The sequence below is a fragment of the Oryx dammah genome, unplaced genomic scaffold (genome assembly GCF_014754425.2).
Source record: "Oryx dammah isolate SB20612 unplaced genomic scaffold, SCBI_Odam_1.1 HiC_scaffold_28, whole genome shotgun sequence".
Classification (NCBI taxonomy): domain Eukaryota; kingdom Metazoa; phylum Chordata; class Mammalia; order Artiodactyla; family Bovidae; genus Oryx; species Oryx dammah.
This window is the reverse complement of record NW_024070212.1, coordinates 99788665-99808951: the sequence shown is the minus strand read 5'-3', so window position 1 is coordinate 99808951 and position 20287 is coordinate 99788665. Positions and strand designations below refer to the sequence as shown.

Below are 20287 nucleotides of genomic sequence, written 5' to 3'. Positions count from 1 at the left end.
ATTCAAAATATCAATAAGTTTATTCACCATATTCACAAATTATAAGAAAAATCATATGACAGTTTCAATAGACATAGAAAAAGCACTTGATAACACTTAATATCTATTCATGAAAACTCCTAACAAACTAAGAATAGAATGACATTTCCTTAGCCTGATAAAAGCTGTTTACAAAACCCCTGTAGCAAGCAACAAAGCTTTCCTTTTGAGATTGGAACAAGACATGAATGCCTGCAATCATCGCTTCTATTCAGCACTGTCCTTGAGGTCACAGTCTGTGATGTATGAAAAGGGAAAAATGAAAAGATAAAGGACTGGAAAGGAAGAAACAAAACTGACATAATTTGAAGACCTTATGATTTTAGATATTTAAAAACCTTAAATAATGTAAAGATTAAATAAATAAAACAGCACAGTTGCTAGATATAAAACCAGCATTAACAAAATCAATTTTATTTATATATTCCTGTAAGAAAACAAAAATTGAAATAAAAAACTCACAACTGTATTAAAAAAAAATCAAGTCCTAGGAATATGTCTACCAAAATATGTATAAGACCTCTTCAGGGAAAATGGTAAAACTCTAATGATAGACATTACAGAAGATCAAAATAGTTTATGTGCTGCCGAAGTGAGCACTACAGAAGATCCAGAGAGACAGAAAGACGTGTTTATGGATTGGAAGGATGTATTTAGTCTCTTCAAAGAGATTTATAGATTCAGTGAAATCCCAAAGAAAATGCCAACATGACAAGCATATTGTAAAATATTTGTGAGAATGTCATTGGATAAGAATTACCGGAACAATGAAGAGGAGGAAAGAGTGATCCGTGGACTAAACAAAACCTGTGCACAACAGTATCCCTGTGTGTCTAGCACCTAAGTCCCTCTGCCATTATGCCCAAGAGAAAGACTGAAGGGGATGCTAGAGGAAATAAAGCCAAGGTGAAGGACGAACCACAGAGGAAGATCTACAAGGTTATCTGCTAAACCTGCTCCTCCAAAGTCAGAGCCCAAGCCTAAAAAAGGCACTTGCAAAGAAGAGAGAGAAGGCACCCAAAGGGAAAAGGAGTGATGCTAGCAAGGATGGGAGTAACCCTGCAAAAAATGGAGCTGCCAAAACAGACAAGGCGCAGAAAGCTGAAGGTGCTGGAGATGCCAAGTGAAGCTTCATGATTCCATCCTATTGCTGTTTTCGCTCCCATTCTACCTCCACTCATCCCCATCTCTGTACTCCTCTCCTCAGCTCCATTCCCCATCCCTACAGATCCTTCTTTCCATCTTTATTCTCATTCCAAGCCATAATCAAATCCTCAGATTCTATCCCATCCCCATCTCTATCTGGTTTCCATTCCATCAGCATCTTCATCTTCATTTTTATCTTCAGTTTCATTCATCTTTATCATCAGTTCCTGCTTCTTCCAGGGTTCATTTCTACCCTTTTCCACTACCCATCCTTGGTGATGGTGAATCTGTCTTCATTGCCATCTTCATTTTATCTCCAATGCACCCCATCCCTATATTCTTTTTTAAAAAATAATTTATAAATTTATTTACTTATTTTTGATTGTGCTGGGTCTTTGTTGCTGCTCACGGGCTTTCTCTAGTAGTCATGGCACATAGGTTTAGTTCCACAGCATGAGTAGTATTCCCCAATCAGGGATCAAATCTGTGTCCCCTGCATTGGCAGGCAGATTCTTATCCACTGTATCACCAGGGAAGTCCATCGTCCCTGTTCTTATACATTTCCTTTCCATCATCTCTTCCTCCAAGATGCAAATAGAGGAAGATTCATGAAGAAATCTAAAAGTTCAATGGAAAGTTGGGGGACTATGAGAGTTGATGATACCTCCATATAAAATTTCCTCCTCACTTTCCAGGTGAGAAACTTCAAAAGAAATCACTCAAGTTAGATTTCAGATAGAACTCCACTGTTCATGGTGTATTTAGGGCAGAGTAGGGACCAGGATAGGAAGTTGGAGGGAGTAGAGGAGAGGCAAGGCATCCTCAAAGAGATGTGAAGACACAAAGAGACATGTCAGAGAACAAAAGAGGCAAAAGAGAAAGATGTGTATGGAGTAAGAGACCTCAAGTGCAATTTAATCTGAACCTCTTTCCCATTCCCTTCCCCTCTCTCCCACAGGTCATGCTGTGATACAAGGAATTCAAAATAGGAAAAGTGAAAGTGTTAGTTGCTCAGTCATGTCCGACTTTTAGACCCCTCCGACTGTAGCCCAGCAGGCTCCTCTGTCCATGGGATTCTTCAGGCCAGAATACTGCAGTGGGTTACCATTTCCTTCTTCAGGGGGTCTTCCCGACCCAGGAATGGAACCCGGGTCTCCTGCATTGCAGGCAGATTCTTTACCAACTGAGCTATGAGGGAAGCCTAGAACATTACTTTTGCTAGCAATGCTTCTTTGTTTTTCCTTTTGATTCTTTGCTTTGGTTTCTGGTCAAGCCTGTCTATGATTTGTTTAACTAGTCTTTTGAGCTGTGCCCCTCTCCACAGCTGGTCCGTGAAGGGAGGGCACCAGACCTCTAGGCCAGGCTGAATTGCATTCCTGACAATCTGTTAATACTAGAAGTTAATCAGGAACTTCCCTGGCTATCCAGTGTTTAGGACTCTGTTCTGTCACTACCGAGGGCCCAGGTTCAATCCCTGGTGGGGGAACTGAGATCCTACAAGCCGTGGAGCAGCAAAATAAAAACAAAAAAACCAACAACAACAACAAAAGAATTTAGTTGTGCCGGGGTGAGGAGTTTCTCCCAGGGTTAGCAGCAAAGGTCAGGAGTCTAGTTTTATGATTGACATTTGGTAATCTCTCCCAGGGGATGATGAGGTCTCTGTGTTGGGTGAGATATTATAGAGATCGTTTGGTTCATTTGTGCTTTTTGTTTGTCTGATTGTTTATTTGTGAGATAAGTCACTTTAAAATATTTTGTGCCTAATGGAAAGGAGAAAGAGCCCTTTGAGATCTGGACTGAGTTTTGTGAATGACTAGTTGTACTACTATTCTGCTAAAGTTGTAAAACTGAAGCTGCAAATTGTAAAATGAAAGACTGCCTGTAGGCCTATAAATGAGAAAAGACTTTTTGTTTTGTTTTTAGAGGTTTTTTTTCTTTTTACTATTTTTTTTACTTCTTTGAGAAAAGCCTGAAATCTCATTATTCCAGCTTGGACTACTTCCCTACCTCCTAAGGGTGTTTACAAATTAGATTATAAAAACTTTCAAATTAAAGGAGATTTGTTCTGATTGGTTTATAGGGACTAACAAGAGATTACATAAATCCAATATTGCCCAAATTCCCAGAACACAAAGAAACTGAGCTTCTAATACTTTAAAAGGGTTAAAGAAAACAAAACAAAAACACTTCCTCATAGAAATGACTGACTCAGAGGCAATTTTATACAAAATCCAAGTTCATGTAATCGAGTAAGCTTTAATCCTTGGACAAGTCAGACTGATCTGAAAATTTTGTCTAAAATACAAACATGTCGTTTTCCAGATTTTCCAAATACAAACACATATTTTAGTTTATTTGATATTTTCAGTTTGCTTTTGTTTTCTTATGAAGAGAAAGGTTGACACAAACATTCTAATTGCCTGGAAAATCCCATGGACGGAGGAACCTGGTAGGCTGTAGTCCATGGGGTCGCACAGAGTCGGACACGACTGAGGCGACTCAGCAGCAGCAGCAGCAGCAGCAACACTATTGCTCCTGGTATAGTTTCAATCACCTTTATTATAACTTTTACGGAAGTGACTAGGTTCTGCTTCAGAGAGCGAGAACATTGAGAACTGTCTATCATGGACAAATATTTTATCAAAACTTATAGGTTGGACCCGACTATGTGTGTGTTTGTGTGTATTTCCCCACAATAACGAGTAATGCTGGGTGTCCCATAATTCAGCTGAATTCTGACACTATGTACTCGGAGACAGCATGAGATCCCACAGATTAAAGCTTCAGACCTACAACCTCCCCCACCCCGCCCTTCTCTAAAGGCTGTTATCTGTGCTTCTAACTGGCTACCTTTTGGAGATTCTTACAATCCACTCTTTCCCTGAGTTTGATTAATGTGCTGGAGAGGCTCACAGAATTGAGAGAGACATTTTACTCACTAGATTACTGGTTTATTACAAAAGGCTATAACTCAGGGACAGCCAGATGGAACAGACACATAGGGTAACGCATGCGGTAAGGGCTTGGAGCTGCCATTTCCTCTCCAGGTGCTCTGCTTTCCCAGAAACTCCATGGGGCCTAGAAGCTCTTTGAACCGAAAATCCTGTTGGGTTTTTATGGACACTTTATTACATAGGCATTACATAGTGCCACCATCCCCAGGTGGCACTAGGGGTAAAGAACCCGCCTGCCAGTGCAGGAGACATAAGAGACTCGGGTTCCGTCTCTGGGTCGGGAAGATCCCTTGGAGGAGGAATGGCAACCCACTCTCATATCCTGGCCTGGAGAATCCCATGGACAGAGGCGCCTGGTGAACTACAGTCCATGCAGTCACAAAGGATTGGACACGACTGAAGCAACTTAGCATGCGTGATTGATGATATCATTGGTCATCGCCAATCAGCTCAGCCTCCAGCTCCTCACCCTCTCCCAGAAATCAGATTGGGATTGAAAATTCCCAACCCTCCAGTCATACAGTTGTTTCCCCTGGTGACCAGCTCCCATCTTTAGGTGATCAAAAACAGTCCAAAAGTCACTTCATTGACAAAACGAAAAACATATTTATTACTCTCAGTCACTTAGAAATTCCAAGGGAGCATCACCAACTCAATGAACATGAATTTGAGCAAACTGGGAGACAGCGGAGGACAGAGGAGCCTGGCATGCTGCATTCCACAGGGTCACAAAGAGTCATATACAACTTAGTGACTAAACAACAACAAACTGTACAGAACCTAATTACTGTTGCTATCAAAAAATTTGTCAGAATTATACTTCAGTTTAATTAAACCCATTAAATTTTATGTTTGCCTTAATCTTTCTTTTCTCAAAACAACTTTGTTGATACCATACAACTAACACATTTAATGTGTATGATTTAATGGTTTATGGGTTGGGTATATTGCAATATTAATTTTTTAAATTGCAGTAAAAGAATACAAAAATGCTAATTTGAAAAGATATCTGCACTCCTGTGTTCATTGCAACATTTTTTACAAAAACCAAGACCTGAAAACAATCTAAGTGTCCATCAACAGATGAATGAATAAAAAGATACAGTAACTATATACAATAGAATATTAGTCATAAAAAGAAGAAATTTTGCCATTTGTGACAACATGGATATACCTTAAGGTATTATTCTAAATGAAATAAGCCAGACAGAGAATGACAAATACCATTAGACTGCACTCATTTGTGAAATATAAAAAGCAAACATTCTCCAAATAAACAAATAGACCAAACCAAGCAAAAAAAAACATGCTGATGATACAGAGAACAGAAGAGTGGTTTCAACAGAGAGTAGGGGTAGGGACAGCAGGGAGGGAGAAATGGGTAAAGGGGATCAGCTCTATGGTGACTGATGAAAACTAAACTTTTGGTGGTGAGTACAATGTAGTGTATATAGAAGTAGAAGTATAATATTGTACACATGAAGCTTGTATGTTATAAACCAGTTACTCAATAAAAAATAATATTTAAAAAATTTCCTTGATTTATCTGAAAAAATTATAAAATATATGTAACATAAAAATTGCCATTTTAGCCATTTTAAAATGTATAATTCAGTGGCATTAATTGCATTCACAATGTTGTTTGATTATCAGCATTAATTATTTCCAAAATTTTTCATGACCCCCAAACAGAATCTTTGTAATCACTAAACAGTAACTCCCCCATCCAACCCATGTTCCAGCTCAGGTAACCTCTAGTCTACTTTCTGTCTGTTTGAATTTGCCTATTCTAGATATTTCATATAAATAGCATCATGAAACACTTGTCCTTGTGTGCCCTGGTTCTTCTGTTTGTTTCCAAGGTTTAGTCATGTTGTAGCACGTGTCAGGATTTCATTTTTTATGGCTGAATAATATTCTATTGTTTGATAGATCTCATTGGTTATCCATTTATCTGTTGATGGACACTTGGGTTGTTTCATCTTTGGGGTATTGGAATATTGCTGCTGTGAACATTGGTGTACAAATCCTGTTTTTCTTCATCTTAAACATTATATGAAAGTGATACCAGGATGAGTTCAATAATGAGTATCCGTCCTTCTTTATACCAGTATAAAATTGGAAAAATCTATTGTGCACTCACACCCATTCCTGGAACATCATCTTCAAGAATATATCTCATTCAACCCTACAAACCTGATTAAGGAGCAAAGGTTTCAACTCACATGTGGAATCAAATCCCACAAAGCTTTCCCAGGAACCTGAAATGGCATCTTATATGTTCTATTGTTTATAGCATTACAGCCCTTCAGATAGGAAGGAAGGCCCTTCCTATGGTTTGGTAAGCCAAACCTCAGCTGATTTGGGGCATCTTAAGGAGAAAGGACTCTCTGTCTTTATAGTACTATAGGTAAAATATGGTGGAAATAATTTGGGGGGGGGGTATTCCTAGCCATAAGATTGAAGGGCAAATTATGAAAGTCTTTAAAAGTTTAATCCTAGATTCCTTATGAAATCTCTGGACAAAGATTACATCTCTGGCTTTAGTGCCTGCTCATCACCATGTTGCTCGAGCTCTGCTGACCAGGCTATGAGAAGACTTACTGCTTGCTGTACATGAATCAGGCCAAACAACGTGAGGCCAGGCTTACTTTGTAATCAAGAATAATCTTTGGTAGAATACTTACGGTCGTAACAGGGGACTATTAAGAAAAATTGTATAAAACTTGTAATAAGGCAAAAAGATTGCTACATATTCCTTCTTTTGAAGTTTTAAAAAAACTTATTTTGAAATAACTTTCAATTTTCAGAACAGTTTCAATGATAGTACAGAGTGTTCCCATATATACCTGTCACTCAGAATCTCACATCTTTTGTAACCATGTGCTTTACTTTTTTTAGTTTTTGAAAGTTAATACTTTATTCATTAAAGATATAATGTCGAAAAGCCCAGTTCTTCCTTAAACTTTTATTTCATATGCTGATTATTTGATTCTTCAAAGAAATAATTTCTATTAGTTTATATTCATATGTTCAACATATGTCCATCATGTTTATATTCAGTTGTGTTCAACTCTTTTCTAATGAGTCGGCTCTTCGTATCAGGTAGCCAAAGTATTGGAGCTTAAGCTTCAGCATCAGTCCTTACAGTGAATATTCAGGACTGATTTACTTTAGAATTGACTGGTTTGATCTCCTTGCAGTCCAAAGGACTCTCAAGAGTCTTCTCCAACACCACAGTTCAAAAGCATCAGTTCTTCAGAGTTCAGCTTCTTTATGGTCCAACTCTCACATTCATGCATAACTACTGGAAAAACCATAGCCTTGACTAGACAGACCTTTGTTGGCAAACTGATGTCTCTGCTTTTTAATACACAGTCTGGGTTTGTCATAGTTTTTCTTCCAAGGATCAAGTGTCTTTTTAATTTCATGGCTGCAATCACCATCTGCAGTGATTTTGGAGCCCAAGAAAATAATCTCTGTCACTGTTTCCATTGTTTTCCCATCTATTTGCCATGAAGTGATGGGACCACATGCCATGATCTTGATTTTTTGAATGTTGAGCTTTAGTCAGCTTTTTCACTCTCTTCTTTTACCTTCACCAAGAGGCTCTTTAGTTCTTCTTGGTTTTCTGCGATAAGGGTGGTGTCATCTGCATATCTGAGGTTATTGATATTTCTCCCGGCAATCTTGTGCTTTATCTAGCCCAGCATTTTGCATGATGCACTCTGTATATAAGTTAAATAAACAGGGTGACAATATACAGCCTTGACGTACTTCTTTCCCAATTTGGAACCAGTCCGTTGTTCCATGTCTGGTTCTAACTGTTGCTTCTAGATCTGCATATGGTTTCACAGGAGGCAGATAAGGTGGTCTGGTATTCCCATTTCCTGAATTTTCCACAATTGAGAATCCCATGGAGGGAAGAGCCTGGTAGGCTACAGTCCATGGGGTCGCAAAGAGTCAGACACGACTGAGCTACTTCACTGCACTTCACACAGTCAAAGCTTCGGCATAGTCAATGAAGCAGAGTAGACGTTTTTCTGGAATTATCTTGCTTTTTTGATGATCCAACAGATGCTGGCAATTTGATCTCTGGTTCCTCTGCCTTTTCTAAATCCAGTTTGAATATCTGGAAGTTCTCGGTTCATGTACTGCTGAAGCCTAGCTCAGAGAATTTTGAGCATTACTTTGCTTGCGTGTGAGATGAGTGCAATGTGCAGTAGTTTGAACGTTCTTTGGCATTGCCCTTCTTGGGATTTAAACAAAAATTGCCCTTTTCCAGTCCTGTGGCCGCTGCTGAGTTTTCCAAATTTGCCGGCATATTGAGTCCAGCACTTAACAGCATCATCTTTTAGGATTTGAAATCAGCTGGAATTTCATCACCTCCATTAGCTTTGTTCGTAGTGATGCTTCCTAAGGCCCACTTGACTTCACTCTCCAAGATGTCTGGCTCTAGGTGAGTGATCATACCATCATGGTAATCTCGGTCATTAAGATCTTTTTTGTATAGTTCTAGTATTCTTGCCACCTCTTCTTAATATCTTCTGTTTCTGTTAGGTCCATACCGTTTCTGTCCTTTATTGTGCCCATGTTTGCATGAAATGTTCCCTTGGTATCTCTAATTTCCGTAAAGAGATCTCTAGTCTTTCCCATTCTATTGTTTTCCTCTATTTCTTTGCATTGATCACAGAGGAAGGCTTTCTTATCTCTCCTTGCTATTCTTTGGAACTCTGCATTCAGATGGGTATATCTTTCCTTTTCTCCTTTGTCTTTCACGTCTCGTCTTTTCTCAGCTATTTGTAAGAGCTCCTCAGACAGTCGTTTTGCCTTTTTGCATTTCTTTTGCTTGGGGATGGTTTTGATCACCACTTCCTGTACAATGTCATGAATCTCTGTCCATAGTTCTTCAGGCTCTCCGTCTGTAGGATCTAATCCCTTGAATGTATTTGTCATTTCCACTGTATACTCATAAGGGATTTGATTTAGGTCATACCTGAATGGTCTAGTGGTTTTTTCCCTACTTTCTTCAATTTAAGTCTGAATTTTGCAATAAGGAGCTGATGATCTGAGCCACAGTCAGCTTCTGGTCTTATTTTTGGTGACTGTATGGAGCTTCTCCACCTTCAGCTGCAAATATAATCAATCTGATTTCTGTATTGATCATCTGGTGATGTCCATGTGCAGAGTTGTCTCTTCTGTTGCTGGAAGAGAGTATTTGCTATGACCAGTGCATTCTCTTGGCAAAACTCTCTTAGCTGTTGCCCTGCTTCATTTTATACCCCAAGGCCAAACCTGCCTGTTACTCCAGGTATCTCTTGGCTTCCTACTTTTGCATTCCAGTCCCCTATGATGAAAAGGACATCTCTTTTTGGTGTTAGTTCTACATCTTGTAGGTCTTCATAGAACCATTCGGCTTCTCCAGCATTAGTGACTGGGGCATAGACTTGGATTACTGTGATATTGAATGGTTTGCCTTGGAAATGAACTGAGACCATTCTGTCGTTTTTGAGATTGCACCCAAGTACTGCAATTCAGACTCTTGTTGATTATGAGGGCTACTCCATTTCTTCTAAGGGAGTCTCACCCACAGTAGTAGATAAATGGTCATCTGAGTTAATTTTGCCCATTCCAGTCCATTTTAGTTTGCTGATTCCTAAAATGTTGATGTTCACTCTTGCCATCTCCTGTTTGATCACTTCCAATTCACCTTCATTCATGGACCTAACATTCCAGGTTCCAGTGAAACAGAGCATCAGACTTTACTCTCACCACCAGATACATCCACAACTGGGTGTTGTTTCCACTTTGGTTCAGCCTCTTCTTTCCTTCTGGAGCTATTTCTCCATTCCCACCTACTGACCTGGGGAGTTCATCTTTCAGTGTCCTATCTTTTTGCCTGTTCATACTGTTCATGGGGTTCTCAAGGCAAGAAGGCTGCAGTGGTTTGCCATTCCCTTCTCCAGTGGACCAAGTTTTGTCAGAACTCTCCACCGTGATCCATCTGTATTGGGTGACCCGACACAGCACGGCTCATAGTTTCACTGAGTTGGACACAGTTGTGAGACATGTGATCAGTTTGGTTAGTCTTCTGTGACTGTGCTTCTCATTCTGTCTGCCCTTTGATGGATGAGGATAAGAGGCTTGTGGAAGCTTCCTGATGAGAAGGACTGGCTGTGGGTAAAACTAGGTCTTGCTCAGGTGGGCAAGGCCATCCTCAGTAAATCTTTAATCCAATTTTCTGCTGATGGGTGGGGCTGTGTTCTCTCCCTGTAGTTTGGCCTGAGGCCAAAAATTTAATACAAATTTTCATACAAATTCATACAATTCTAATATTTCATATTATTCTATTTTTATATCCAGAAAGTATTGTTAATCATTTAAAGGTAGCTTTTACAATTCTTTTACAATTCTTTCACATTTCCTTAAATTTTAGTTGTGTGTTTAAAATAACACTTTCAGTTATCTTTCCTTGATTGTTTTTTTCTAAGGGTTTATCAATGTTATTAATCACTGCAAAACATCAATTTGACCTTGTTGCTTTTCTTTATTTTATGTTTGTTTTCTGTTTCATTATTTCTGCCTTTATCATTATTTCTTTTCTTTTTTCATTTACCCCAAGTTAAGATGTAATTGACATATAACATTGCTTAAGTTTTAGGTATGCACAGCCCAGTGATTTGGTGCAAGTTGTGGAATATTATGAAATGATTACCACAATAAGATATGTTAACATATCCATCACCTCACGTATTTGCCTGTGTGTGTTTGTATACAGTGAAAACAATAAGATTTAATCTCTTAGAAACTTTCAAGTATTAATGTTGTACTGTTAAGTATATTTACCACACTGTACATTGGATCCCCAGAACTTTTTCATCTTATAACTGAAACTTCGTACCTTTTGACCAACTTCTCTCCATTTCTCCCCACACTAGCTCTTGGAAACCTGTTATTGTTGAATTGCTGAGTTGTGTCTGACTCTGCGACCTCACGGACTGTAGCCCTCCAGTTTCTTCTGTCCTCCACTATCTCCCAGAGTTTACTCAAATTCTTGTCCATTAAGACAGTGATGCTATCTAGCCATCTTATCCTCTGCTGCCTCCTCCTTTTGCCTTCAATTGCCATTCTATCTGTTTCTATGAATTCAGCTTTTTTAGATTTCACACATAAGTGAGATCTTATAGTATTTGTCTTTCTCGGTCTGATTTGTTTCACTTAGTAGAAATACCCTCAAGGCCCTTCCATGTTGTTGCAAGTGGCAGGATTGCCTTCGTTTTTATGGTTTCCATAAAGTGGCTTCCTTGTCTTGGTTATTGTGAATAATGCTGCAATGAACATGGGAATGCAGGTATCTCTTTAAGAAACTGACTTCGTTTCCTTCAGATATATACCCAGGAAAGGACCTTTTAGTAATATGGTAGCTCCATACTGTTTTCCATAGTAGGCTGTACCAATTTACAGTCTCTCTAACAGTGCACAAGGATTCTCTTGTCTCCACATTCTCATCAACACCGGTTATCTTTTGTCCTGATGGTGGTAGCCATTCTGACAGGTGTGAAATGATGTCTCATTGGGGTTTTGATTTTCATTTCCCTGATGCTTAGCGATGTGAAGCATCTTATCATATCCCTGTTGCCCTTTTGTATGTGTTCTTTGGAAAAATGTCTATTTGAGTCCTCCACTCATTTTTTTCAACTGGGTTATTTGGGTTTTTGCTGTTGAGTTGTATGAATTCTTTATGTTTGGGTATTAATCCTTTATCAATCATAGATGGTTTACAAGTATTTTCTCCTGATTCATAGGTTGCCTTTTCATTACGTAGAAGCTTTTCAGTTAAAAAAAAGTCTTAACTGCTTACTTTTGATTTTGTTGTCATATTTTAAAATGTTATATAGACCAATGGCAAGGAGTTTTCCCCTATGTATTCTTCTAGGTGTTTGACAATTTCAGGTCTTACTTTAAGTCTTTTTTTCTTTTTCAATAAAGTTTTTTATTTTATTTATTTACTTTCGGCTGCACTGGATCTTCATTGCTGTGTGTGCATTTCTCTAGCTGTGATAAGAGGGGGCTACTCTCTAGCTGAGTGTGGGGTTCTCCTTGCAGTGGCTTCTCTTCTTAGAGAGCATGGCCTCTCGAGTGCAAGCCTGGTAGTGGAGCACTGGCTTAGTTGCCCTGAGGCACGTGCGATCTTCCCAGACCAGGGATCGAACCTGTGTCTCCTGAATTGACAAGCAGATTCTTAACCACTGGACCACCAGGGAATTCCTTACATTTAAGTCTTGAATTCACTTTAAGTTAATTTTTGTGAGTGGTATAAGAGAGGGGTCCAGTTTCACTCTTTTACATGTAGATATCCAGTTTTCTTAACACTCTATTAAAGAGACTCCCCCTTGCCTATTGTGTGTTCTTGTTGCCCTTGTCAAAGATCAATTGACCTATACATGTAGGTTTATTTCTGGGCTCTTGATTCAGTTCTATTTGTCTATGTGTCTATTTTTATGCTAGTGCCATACTATCTTGATAATATAGCTTTGTAATAAAGTTTGAAATTGGAAAGTATTTTGCCTCCAACTTTGTTCTTCTTTCTCAGGATTGCTTGTTTTTTTTTTTTTTCTTTTATTATTATTATTTTTTACTTTACAATATTGTATTGGTTTTGCCACACATCAACATGAATCTGCCACAGGTGTACACGTGTTCCCAATCCCGAACCCCCCTCCCACCCCACCCCAACATTATCCCTCCAGGTCATCCCCATGCACCAGCCCCAAGCATCCTGCACCCTGCATCGAAACTAGACTGGCGATTCATTTCTTATATGATATTATACATGTTTCAAAGCCATTCTCCCAAATCATCCCACCCTCTCCCTCTCCCACAGAGTCCAAAAGACTGTTCTATACATCTGTGTCTCTTTTGCTGTCTCGCATACAGGGTTATCATTACCATATTTCTAAATTCCATATATATGCGTTAGTATACTGTATTGGTATTTTTCTTTCTGGCTTACTTCACTCTGTATAATAGGCTCCAGTTTCATCCACCTCATTAGGACTGATTCAAATGTATTCTTTTTAATGGCTGAGTAATACTGCATGGTATATATGTACCACAGTTTTCTTATCCATTAGTCTGCTGATGGACATCTAGGTTGCTTCCATGTTCTGGCTATTATAAACAGTGCTGCGATGAACATTGGGGTACACGTGTCTCTTTCAGTTCTGGTTTCCTCGGTGTGTATGCCCAGCAGTGGGATTGCTGGGTCATAAGGCAGTTCTATTTCCAGTTTTTTAAGGAATCTCCACACTGTTTTCCATAGTGGCTGTACTAGTTTGCATTCCCACCAACAGTGTAAGGGGGTTCCCTTTTCTCCACACCCTCTCCAGCATTTATTGCTTGTAGACTTTTGGATCACAGCCATTCTGACTGGCGTGAAATGGTACCTCACTGTGGCTTTGATTTGCATTTCTCTGATAATGAATGATGTTGAACATCTTTTCATGTGTTTGTTAGCCATCCGTATGTCTTTGGAGAAATGTCTATTTAGTTCTTTGGCCCATGTTTTGATTGGGTTGTTTATTTTTCTGGAATTGAGCTGCAGGAGCTGCTTGTATATTTTTGAGATTAGTTGTTTGTCAGTTGCTTCATTTGCTATGATTTTCTCCCATTCTGAAGGCTGTCTTTTCACTTTGCTTATAGTTTCCTTTGTTGTGCAGAAGCTTTTAATTGTAATTAGGTCCCATTTGTTTATTTTTGCTTTTATTTCCAGTATTCTGGGAGGTGGGTCATAGAGAATCTCAGGATTGCCTGTTTATTTGGGGGTCTTTTGTGGTTCCTTATGAATTTTACGATTGGTTTTTTTATTTCTGTGAAAAATGCCATTGGAATTTTAGTAGGGATTGCATTGACTTTATAGATGGCTTTAGCTAGTATAAACATTTTAACAATATTAATTTTTCCAATCTATGAACACAAAATATTGTTCTGTTTATTTGTGTCTTCAATTTCTTCCATCAATGTCTTATAATTTTCATTATCCAAGTCTTTTTCCCCCTTAATTAAATTTATTATTTTATTGTTTTTGGTGCTATTTTAAATGGGGTTGTTTTCTTAATTTCTCTTTCTGATAATTTGCTGTTAGTGTATGGAATCTCAACTGATTTTTGAATGTCAAGTTTGTATTCCGCAACATTACTGAATTATTTTATACTAACAGATTTTAGGTGGCATTGCTTTTGATTTCTTCCTTGACTCATTGATTGTTCAGAAGTGTGTTGTTCAGTTTCCATATACTTGTGAAATCTTCAGTCTTCTTCCTGTTACTGACTCCTAGTTTCATACTATTATGGTTGGAAAAGATACTTGGTATGACCTCAGTCTATTTAACTTTGCTAAGACCTGTTTGTGACTTGATATATGATCTATTCTGGAGGAGGTTCAGTGTGTGCTTGAGAATAATGTGTATTCTGTTTTGTTGCATAGAATGTAATATATCAGTTCTTTTTGTTCAAAAGTGTGGTTCAAGTCCAATGTTTCCCTGTTGATTTTCAGCCTGGTGATTTATCCATTGTTGAGAATGGGGAACTGCCTCCTACTATTATTGTATTGTTGCATATTATTACCTTTATTAAATTAAATATCTGTTCATTTTCCTAATATATTTAGGTGCTCTTATTGGGTGCATTTATTTACAATCATTTACCCTCTTGCTTCATTGATCCTTTTATCATCATATAGTGTCCTCTTTGTCTCATAACATTTTTTACTTTAGTCTATTTTTCTGATATAGTTTAGCTCACCTCCTCTCTTTCTGGTTTCCATTTGCATGGTATGTATTTTTTCATCTTTTTACTTTCAGCTTATGTGTGTCTGTAAAGCTGAAGTCTCTTTTAGGCAGCTTATAGTTGGGTCTTGTTTTTTTTATCCATCCAGCCACTCTGTCTTTTGCTTGGAGAATTGAATACACTTACATTCAATGTAACTATTGATAGATAAAGACTTACTATTGCCATCTTGTTAATTGTTTTCTGGATGTTTTACAGTTCCATTTTCCTTTCTTTTTTTCTTGTCGTCTTCCTTTGTGGTTTGATGATCTTCCATAGTGGTATGCCTCGATTCCTTTCTTCTTATCTATCATGGGTTTTTATTTTGTGATTACCATGAGGCTTACATAAAACAACATATAGTTATTAATATAGCAATTTTATTTAAGCTGACTGATCACATACAAAACCCTACTTTTTTATTGCTCCCCCAATTTTATGATTTTAATGTCACAATTTACATCTTTTTATATTGTATATTTGTTAAAACTATTATAACTATAGTTATATTTAACTTTTGTCCTTTAACCTTTATACTAGAGTTAAATGGATAACACTTTACCATATCACAGTAGTAGAGTATTCTGAATTTGACTATATACTTACCTTTATCAGTGAGCTTTATACTTTTCAATGTTTTCATGTTACTAATTACTGTCCTTTCATTCCATTGAAGAACTCCCAGTTCTTAGAACAAGTAGGTCTAGTGGTGTGAACTAGCTTTTGTTTGTCTGGGAAATTCTTTATCTCACTTTCATTTCTATAAGACAAGTTTGCCCGCTAAAGTATTCTTAGCTGAGCAGTTTTTTATTATTATTGTTCTTAGGTGGAAAGTTTTTTTTTTTTTCTTTTAGCACTTTGTACATATCATTCTATGACCTTCTTTTTTGCAAGTTTTCTGCTGAGAACTTTACTGATAGCCTTATGGGGGTTCACTTCATGAGATGAGTTAAATAATATTTTTCTGCTTTCAGAATTCTGTTTTTGTTTTTTGACAGTTTTATTATAATGTGCCTCAGTGAGGTCTTCTCTGAGTTGAATCTATATGGGGACCTATGAGCTTCATGTATCTAGATGTCCATATCTCCTTCCAGATTTGGGAATTTTTCAGCTCCTTTAAATAAGCATTCAGCCCTTTTCTCATTCTCTTCTCTTTCTGGGACTCTCATAATGCAAATATAGTAAGTCCCCTACATACGAATGAGTTCCTCTCTGAGAGCATGTTCATAAGTTCAATTTGCTTATAAGTCCAACAAAGTTAGCCTAGGTATCCAGCTAACACAGTTGACATATAGTACTGCACTTTAATAGATGTATAATACTCTTCAGAATATTATATAGAGAACATACAATAATAATAATAATATACAAAAATAATATATAAAAATAACATATAGTAATATATAAAAGTAAACAAGTAATATATAAAAATAAACACAAAATAAAGAAAATATTTTAAATCTTACAGTATAGTACCTTGCAAAGTACAGTAGTACAGTACAACAGCTGGCATCAGGGGCTGGCACTGAGTGATTGGAGGAGAAGAGGTAGGAGATGGTAGAGCTAAAGGACTGTCAGCAATAGGAGAAAGAGGGCAAGTTGCAATTTCACTCAAGCCTGATGGTGATAGAATGCACATGTGCATCTTCAAAAGTTCTCAACTGGAAGGTTCATGTGTATGAGTCTTACTGCATTGTTTGCATATATGACATATTCTGTCATATAATTCATGTAGGCTTTCTTCACTCTGTTTTTGTTTGGTAAGAATGTTCAAGAATGTTCTTTGTTCTCCTCTAACTGGATAATTTCAAACAACCTGTCCTCTACTTTACAGGTTCTTTTGCTGTATCCTGTCTGCTGTTTATGCTCTCTATTTATTGCATTTTCCATTTCATTTATTGTATTCTTTACCTCCAGAATTTGTTTGGTGCTTTTTTTTTAAGTTCTTATCTCTCTATTGAACTATTTTTCAATATTTCAATATTCAGTGATTCTACTGAATTATTTTGTTCATGTATTGGTTTCCTGGTTCCATTGAATTGTCTTTTTTGATATTTACTTACAGCTCACCAAGTTTCCTTAAAACAGCTATTTTGAATTCCTTATTGGACAAATTGCAGATATTCATTTCTCTGAAGTTGGTTACTAAAAAATTATTATTTTTTTTTTGTGGTGTCATGTTTCCTTGATTATTTGCATAACTTGAAGCCGTGCATTGCTATCTTCCCACTTGAAGTGGCAATCACCAATTTCATTCTTAATGACTGGCTTTGGGATAGAAATATTTTCTGTTACTCCTGCTAGGCATTCTGGGGCTTTCTCAGACCTTTCCTAAGGGTACACTGCTCCATACTTGTCCCCTCTTGTGGTAGAATCCTTAAGCTTGCATACTCTGTCAGTAATGGTACTGAATGCTTAAATTTGTGATTTCCCCCAGGCAAACAGAGTTGGACTGGCTTTCTCGGTGTGCTCTGTTGCTCAGTTATGTCTGACTCTTTGAGACCCTATGGACTGCAGCACACCAGGCTTCCCTGTCCTTCACCATCTCCCAGAGCTTGCTCAAACTCATGTCCATCGAGTCGATGATGCCCTCCAACCATCTCATCCTCTCTTGTCCCTCTCTCCTCCTGCCTTTAATCTTTCCCAGCATCAGGATCTTTTCCAATGGGAAGAGTCAGCTCTTCCCATCAGGTGGCCAGAGTATTGGAGCTTCAGCTTTGGCATCAGTCTTTTCAATATTCAGAATTGATTTCCTTTAGGACTGACTGGTTTGATCTCCTTGCTGTCCAAGGGACTCTCAAAGTTCTTCTCCAGCACCACATCTCAAAAGCATCAATTCTTTGGTGCTCAGCCTTCTTTATGGTTCAATTCTCACATTCATACATAACTACTGGAAAAACCAGAGCTTTGGCTATACGGACCTTTGTTGGCAAAGTAATGTCTCTATTTTTTAATATGCTGTCTATGTTGGTCAGAGCTTTACTTCCAAGGAACAAGCATCTTTTAATTTCATGGCTGCAGTCACCATCTGCAGTGATTTTGGAGCACAAGAAAATAAAGTCTGTTGCTGTTTCCATTGTTTCCCCATCTGTTTGCCATGAAGTGATGGGACCAGATGTCATGATCTTGGTTTTCTGAATGTTGAGTTTTAAGCGAACTTTTTCACTCTCCTCTTTCACTTTCATCAAGAGGCTCTGTAGTTCCTCTTCAGTTCAGTTCTGTCACTCAGTTGTGTCCGACTCTGTGACCCCATGGACTGCAGCACGCCAGGCTTCCTTGTCCATCACCAACTCCCAGAGCTTGCTCAAACTCATGTCCATCAATTTAGTGATGCCATTCAACCATCTTATCCTCTGTCGGCCCCTTCTCCTGCCTTCAATCTTTCCCAGCATCAGAGTCTTTTCCAGTGAGTCTGTTCTTTGCATCAGGTGGCCAAAGTACTGGAGCTTCAGCTTCAGCATCAGTCCTTCCAATGAATATTCAAGACTGATTTCCTTTAGGATATTTCCTCTTCACCGCCATAAGGGTGGTGTCATCTGCATATCTGAGGTTATTGATTCTCCCAGCAATCTTGATTCCAGCTTGTGCTTCATCCAGCCCTGCATTTTGCATGATGTACTCTGCATATAAGTTAAAAAAGCAAGGTGACAATATACAGGCTTGACATACTGCTTTCCCAGTCTGGAACCAGTTCATTGTTTCATGTCTGGTTCTAACTGTTGCTTCTTGACCTGCATACAGGTTTCACAGGAGGCAGGTAAGGTGTTCTGGTATTTCCATCTCTTTAAGAATTTCCCATGGTTTGTTGTGATCCACAGTCAAAGGCTTTAGCTTAGTCAATGAAGCAGAAGTTGGTGTGCTTGCTAACCAACTGCAAAAGTTCATTCTCACCGCTGCTGGGAGCACTGATAGGGAGCCAGTCTTGAGGTGGAGGGGTGTGGCGTATGGAGTTCTGGGGGTGATGCGGGGCAGTTGGGGGAATTTGGAGGTGAAGCACCTCCAGTGGCCCATGCACAGATCTCCTGATGGAGTTTGTGGCACAGTAACTAGGATCTGTGTCCCTTGGAAGCCCTATGTGGGCTCTATCTGCTGCTCCCTACCTTTCTGTTGTGCAGCACACCTCAGGTTTTGGGATGGAGCAACAAAGAAGTGGGAGTCTTTGGCAGTGACCTGCACAACTGAGGATGCTGGGCATTCACTCACAAGCTCACTTTCCTCCATGGGAGGAATCATGAGCCAAAGTGGTCCCTCTTAGCACTGAGCTGTGCCTCTCTGGGGGAAGTAAAGCAAAACTGGTCCTCTTATCATTTTTGTTCAATCTCAAATTGCCTAAATTGTTGCTCTTTGGGAGGAAGATGGTAGAAAGCTCTTATTCTGCCATGATGATAGCATAACTCTTTTGAGTCCTTTCAATGTTATACTATAGTCCAATAGGATTTATTAGTTAATTCTCTAGGGGATGTACCTTTGACTTGCTATTACTACTAATTACAGCCTAGATTCACTGAAGTTACAAGTTGACTTGTAGATTTTTGCCTCGTAAAGGTGTAAATGATATTTGGCCAGTAGAGAAGATAACTCCAAATGTAGTGCAGTTCATTGTTCTGCTATAACACAGTACCATAGACTGGGTGGATTATAAACAATGGGGATTTATTTTCCACAGTTCTGAAGGGTGGAAGTCCAAAATCAGGGTGCCAGCATGGTCAGGTTCTGCTGAGGGCTCTCTTCTGTGCTGCAGACTGCCGTCTTCTCGTTATATCCTTACATGCCAGAAAGAAAGAGAGGGACAGAGCTCTTTGGGGTCCCTTTCATAAGGGCACTAGTCCTATTCATGAGGGTTCCAGCCTCCTACCTAATTATTTCCCCAAAGCTCCACTTCCTATTACCATCACATTTCAACATATGAATTTTGGGGAACACAAACATTCAGTCCATAAGCCTCTACTTTAGCAAACTTATTTAAACATTCCCTTCCCATGTAATTACATAAATCTCTGTCCTTTAACTCCTCTCTCAATCAGCTTTCCCAGTCTTCTGAGTTAAGCTTTAAAAATTTCTACTTTGATAGAATTACTGTGAACCTGGGACTGAGGTCTGAGGCGACATTACTGAGAAATTAAGATCTGCTCTACAGTTATATAATGTGACAATTCAGAAAGTCCTTATGGTCTTTTCTCCTTTCTTAGAAAAATAAAATTAAACATATAAAGAGTAACAGTGATCACCAATGTATTCATCTTCCAAGTTTTTTTCTAGTTTTATGGATATAATTGATACAGTATCAATTATGTAAACTAAATAATAGTATATAGTTTATTT

At 38.4% G+C, this 20287-nt stretch overlaps 1 pseudogene; it reads left to right on the top strand.

Moving 5' to 3' along the window:
- The first annotated feature begins 897 nt into the window (after positions 1-897).
- Positions 898-1166, top strand: LOC120856265 (annotated as a pseudogene).
- The last annotated feature ends 19121 nt before the right edge of the window (positions 1167-20287 follow it).